Raw genomic sequence first — 6,134 nt, forward strand, 5'->3', positions numbered from 1 at the left:
GGGGATTGAGCCGCGGTCCCTGTACTTTTGTTTAGCTTAGCTTGTTCTAAGTAGGTGCTTTAGACCACTGAGCCATCTCACCAGCCCCAATAGCATGGTTCTTAAGATTTCAGGACTAATCAAACTTTTACTGCAGTAATCTGTATTAGAGAACAATATAGTTTCATCAGTAAGAGACTTTTGCTTCAGTACAGAGTTTCTTCCTATTTTTTATTTTTTTATGTATTTGGTACAGGGTCTCATTATGCAGGTCAGACTCCTAGTGATCCATACACAGGCTCGGTGGCTGATTCAATGCGCCCAGGGGCAGGACTGTCACAGCATGTAGTGCCGGGGATCAAATCTCAGTCCCTATGCTTGCCTAAGCAGGTGCTTAGTCCACTGAGCTATCTCACCAGCCCTACTTTTTAATAAAACATTTGAATGCTATGTTATTTGAAATGGACAGAGAAACTTAGGGGGAACAAGAATCTGGCTAAGACATTATCAATAAACAACAAACCATACCTATAATCTATTTCTGCAAAAAAACCCCAAGACTTTTAAAAAAAGTAAACTGTTTCCAAATAGAGGGCACGTTGGTTCATGAACTTACGGCCACATCTACGATTGTGTAGGAAAGATGGCTGCAGTTGTGTTTGAAACCCGATGCACATTTTGCAAACAAAAACAAAATTTTGCTGTACACTTCTGTTTGTCAACCAAATCATTTGCAAAAAGCGTTATTAAACCAATGTACCACTGTACCAAATAAGCACATTTTAAATCAGTCAGTTCCAGTTTCTTTAACAAAAGCATAAACTCCATTTTCCAATCTAAAAGCAAAATTAACTTTCAGATTGTCTTAGTAAAAAACACAATTTTTTTTCAACATCAAGTTATTTTAAAGTTGTAGTTTGGCTTGACTTGAATATGGAGACTTGGCTTTCTACTATCTGCAAAGACTACGTACCCATCCACCCTACTCATTATGAAATAAAACTTGTTTTGGGGTTTTTTTTGAGACAGAGTCTCGCTATGTAATTTAGACTGGCCTTGCACTATGTGGCCCAGACTCTCCTCAATTCACGGCAATCCTCCTGCCTCACTGGGATGAGAGGCAAGCATCACTGTGCCTGGCTATGAAATAAATTTTAAACTGTCATATTATCTTTTCAGGGGGGAAATTTCCTGAGTAAAGTGCCTTTTCTGTCTTCTTAGTACTATCTACACCACTTAAAACATAACAGAAATAACTTCAGGTAGAAACATTAGTTAAAAGCATTCTTAATTATACCAGTAAAAGAGCTATTAATTTAAGGTTATAACAGTTTTCTCACTTGTTAAGATGGGTCAAACGAATTCACCATAACTAAAAATAGTTACAAAGTATTAATTTTTATTCATATGTCCTAAATTCTTAAGCCTAGAACTGAGCTTACTTATTCCTAACCGTATTCCTTTTAAAATGTGGCCAAGGGGAGCTGAGGAGATAGCTTGGTGGTCTTAAGCACATGCTTGGCAAACGCAAGGTCCTAAATTCAATCCCCAGTACCATGTGTTATGCTGGGCCTGAAACCTAGTGTGGTGAGGCACACATATAATCCCAGTGCTGGGGAGGCTGAGACAGGAGGGTCACTATCAGTCTGAGCTGCACTGTGAGACCCTGTACCAAATGAATAAATAAAAATTTAAAATGTGGCTGAGGGTGGGGATAAGTCCAGTGACATAGTACCTGCCTGGCAAGTGTGAGGTCGTGAATCTGATTCCTGGTACCTGCCCCCCAAATGTGGCTGATTTCTTGCTATAAACTGAAATTACCAAGTCAAGACACATTTTTCATAATCTTGAATTTGTAGAATGCAAAAAAAAAGATTTCTTCACCACTGTGTATTCTTTCTCCATATCTGGCAAATTCCACTGGCCACAAAAATCTTTGGACTGGTATTCTGACCTAGATTCCAAAATTAATAAAACATGTAGCGCACAAATGTAATAGCTAAGTGGAACATCAGTTTCACCACCTATTTATAGAAAAAAAGAAAAAGAACAGTATTTTACTCTGGTCCTCATTCCATCCTTCTCTAAAATAAGTCTCATTAGGCTGGAAAGATAGCTCAGTGGACCAGGTGCTTGCTTAGGCAAGCACAGGGACCAGGGTTCAATCCCTGGCACTGTACGCCTTGCTGGCGCTGGGTGCACTGAGCCAGCGATGGAGTCCGGGAGTGGTGGTACACGCCTGTAATCCCCACACTAGGGAGGCTGAAAACAGGAGGATCATTATAAATCTGAGCTGCAGAGTGAGACCTTGCACAAAAAAAAAATAAGTCTCATTAAACTAGTACTATTTTTTATACAAGAAGCAAAAAGCAAAGTTTTTAAAAACAATCTGTCTACTGTACGGGTACATATAATTCCATTTGCTATAATTTTTCTGTCCTAAGAAGCATAAATCTTAGGTTTATTATAGTAACAGCAATGTGAGGAACTCTCTCAAATCTGCTTCTCAGTAAAACTGGAGAAAATTATAAAAAGTCAACCATTTAGAAGTCTTTGGAGCCAGGAATGGTGGTGCATGCCTATAATCTCAGTACTTGGGATGTTGAGGTAGGAAGATCCCCAGGAGTTCAAGGCCAGCCTGCACTACACGGTGAGGCACTGTCTCAAAACATGCACACACACAAAATTTTTGGAAATGGTCCCATGGGATTGTGTCATACACTTCTAGCAAATGAAGGAGCACCCAGTCAAGAAAGTCTACTAAACTCCAACATGAACAGAAGTGTCCATGCTAGGCCGGTAAGATAGCTCAGCAGAGTAAGCAGCTGTTTAGGCAAGCGCAGGGACTGGAGTTCAATCCCCAGCAATACATGCTGTGCTGGCCCCACCCCTGGACACACTGCGCGGCAACGGAGTTTGGACATGGTGGCACATGCCTCCAATCCCAGCACTGGGAAGACTGCATACTGAGAATCTGTATGAAATACATTAAAAAAAAAAAGAAGAAGAAGAAGAAGAAGAAGTGTCCATGCTGTTTTAACCAGGATTATCCTCCTCACACCTCTGTACTCCCGCAGAAAATCGAGACCTACAGGTAGGGTCTCTTTCCCAGCGGCTCTATTCTAGGAGTGGTCAGACACTGGCAGTCTTGATCCTGCTTCCTACTTAGCTGTTGCTGAGGCCAAGAAGTGTTGGGCATGAAGGCTGAATGACAAGAACTTTCCTCCACACTGGCCAAGGCTACAAAGTGAGCTCAAGGCCTCTGTGGTTGGCCAGAGGTTCTATCTTGGGTGTAGGGCTGCTGAGGAAAAGTGCTCCAAGCACCCTGCCTTTGGCTCTTTAAGGTACTGGTGCTACCTCTAGAGAAGCAGGTAAAGATAATGTCAGGCTACTGTTTTTTCCCTCCCACTCACCTCTTAGGTCCTTAAACAAAATGCCACTCAGAGAAAAGCCAGCCACTGTGCTCATTACCAGTGGGAAAACTATGGCTTGGAGACTGCCTGGGAAAAAGCAAGTTTTAACACACAAACACAGTACATTCCCAAAGCCAATCATTTCATCTGGGGCAGTGCCTGGAGAGTATAAGCATGAGGAAACACTCAGAAACCAGGGGGACCATGAGGGAGGGTTATTTGTAGCTCTGCAGAGCCACTGGACACATGCTAAGCTGTAGGCCAGCCAGCTTGCAGGACGGAACCTGTTTGTTAAAGACAACTGGAGGAGCATTCCTGCTAGTGGAGCTTACCAGCTGAGTATGACCAAAGAAAGATACACTCAGAGACTCCTGCAGGTCCAGAGTGACTGCCAAGGCCAAGACCCTCATCCCTACCTCAGGGGCAACTGCGAAAAGCTTCACACCTGAGCCAGTGAGACAAGTGGGGCAGAAGAGCCTTCACTCAGAATAATCTAGTCCTGGCTGGGCGTGGTGCTGCACACCTGTAATCCCAGCACTCTGGAGGCTGAGGCAGGAGGATCATTGTGAACTGAGACCAGCCAGCCTGGGCTACAAAGTGAGCTCAAGGCCATCATGAACTGCACAGTGAGATCCTGGCCCAAAAAGACAAACAAAAGGAGAAGAATCTAGCCCTGTGAGGGTGACCCTTTTAGAGATGATCCCCCAAATTGCAACCCCAAACCTTATTTATCACAACCTGTCAAAACTACAATTAAACCTGAATACTGAGGCTTTAGTTTGGTTAAAAATAATACATGCTTTAACATCTTTTGTCCCAAAAGAAAACAATAGCCATGCCATAGGTTCACCACTGATCTAACAAGTCTAACAAGTCATGGAGCAAATGAGCAAATTAACAGCAGCAGCCTAGGAGGGAGAGGGATATCAAGAATGATAGTATCAAAAGTATCCAATTTCAGCTGCAGTGGCTGATACCTTGCGTCAACTTGAGAAGTTCAGAAGTTGAATTAAGCAACTCAGCAGGGGGCCAGGGTCTTTACTTTGTAAACTTCCCCGTCCCTTGGAAGAGATGGAGGTGGTGTGAGTGTTACGCCAGCCCTGGGGGTGGGGTAACCTGCTTACAATATAAGGAAGCAAAGGAGGCTTGGGGGGGTGTGCGTGCGTGTGTATGTGTGCGTGTGTCTCCATCCCGTTTGCTCTTGCTGCTCTTGCTGTCTTCTGCCACCTTCAACTGTTGCCCCTGTGCCACGCCACCCTGTCTGGAGCCAGCTGATTTTGGACCGAAACCTAAACCTTGTCTTCTTTGAGTGTTGGGTATTTTGTTTCAGCAACAAGAAAAAAATATGCAACACACACTAAAAAAAAAAAAAAAAAAAAGAGACATGCAGTGACATAAGAACATGCCCTACGGCCACCCAGCAGAAGAGGGCAGAAACTGCTTACAAGTTGAGCAAAAGAAGACAACGTAAGTATTTTGAAAGAACTCAATAGGAAAAAAAGGTATAGTAACAATATAGTGTCATATGGCAAATATTAACAAAGAGAAAGGTTATTAACAAGACTTAAGGAAATTTAGAATCTTAGAATTATGATAACTGAAATGACAAAAAAAAAAAAAATACACACTAAGGGAGCCCAATACAAACTTGAAGGTAAACACATTATTCAACCCAAAAAGCAATACACCCCTAACCAAGGAAGAATAATGAAAATAAGCCTCAGAGAAATGTAGGACACCAAAGGGCTCAACACATAAGGAGTTCCAGAAGATCTAAAACAAAGAAAAAAAAAAATCAAAGAAATAATGGCTGAAAATGCTTCGAACTTACTCGGAAAGAAAGTCTGCATATCTAGAAACTTGCCTAACTCCAAGGAGAATAAATGCAAAGGACACAGACACTTTTATACAGATAATTTTATCATAGTAAAAAATGTACAAATCCAAACCACAAGGAGAAATCTGAAAAGCAGCAAGAGCAAAGGACTCACCCTTCCCAAGAACACACCACCAAGAGTAACAGCAGAAGCTTCTCTGCAGGAATAACAAAGGCCAGACAGCACCGTGCTGGTACAAAGGAAAAAACTCAGAAAATTGTTCACTGAGACTTCTACACAGCAGTTATCTTTGAAAAATGAAGTCAAAATACATTCTTAGATAAGGATAAATTGAGAGAATTTGTTGCAACATACTTGCCTCCCAACAAATACTAAAAGAAATTCCTCAGACATATATGAATCCACACAAATAACACTGATAAAGGTAGTTACTTTCCCCATAAATGCTTTAAGACACAATTTATAAATTTGTATTACTAATCACTAATATTAAAATGTAGTATATTTGGCAGCAAAAGTAGGTGTGGGGGGGGGCTGGATATCGAGAAGGCTCAGTGGTCTAAGAGCCACCTGGCAAGCGCAAGACCCAAAACAGGCCTGGTGGCATATGCCAGTAATCCTAGCACTGGGGAGGCTGAGACAGGAGGATGCTACAAGTCTGAACTGGATAGTGAGACTCTGTAACAAGGAAGGAAGGAGGGAGGGAGCAGAGCTATACTGGGGTAAGACAGTAACTCCAAGTGATTTATCTACTTCATAAATAAGTAAATAAATAGGAAGCTTGTGCCATCAAGATAGCTCAGCGGACTAAGCACCAAAGAAGCAGAAGACAGGGGGCTGGTGAGATGGCTCAGTGGTCTAAAGCACCTACTTACAACAAGCTCAGCAAAGCACAGGGACCGCG

General features: G+C 42.2%; 1 protein-coding gene across 1 annotated transcript in view; it reads right to left on the reverse strand.

Moving 5' to 3' along the window:
- Positions 1-6,134, reverse strand: part of Mtrex (Mtr4 exosome RNA helicase) — a 102,247-nt gene that overhangs the window by 29,970 nt on the left and 66,143 nt on the right. The window lies entirely within an intron of this gene.

The sequence above is a fragment of the Octodon degus genome, unplaced genomic scaffold (genome assembly GCF_000260255.1).
Source record: "Octodon degus isolate 3935 unplaced genomic scaffold, OctDeg1.0 scaffold00001, whole genome shotgun sequence".
NCBI classification, from domain to species: Eukaryota; Metazoa; Chordata; class Mammalia; order Rodentia; family Octodontidae; genus Octodon; species Octodon degus.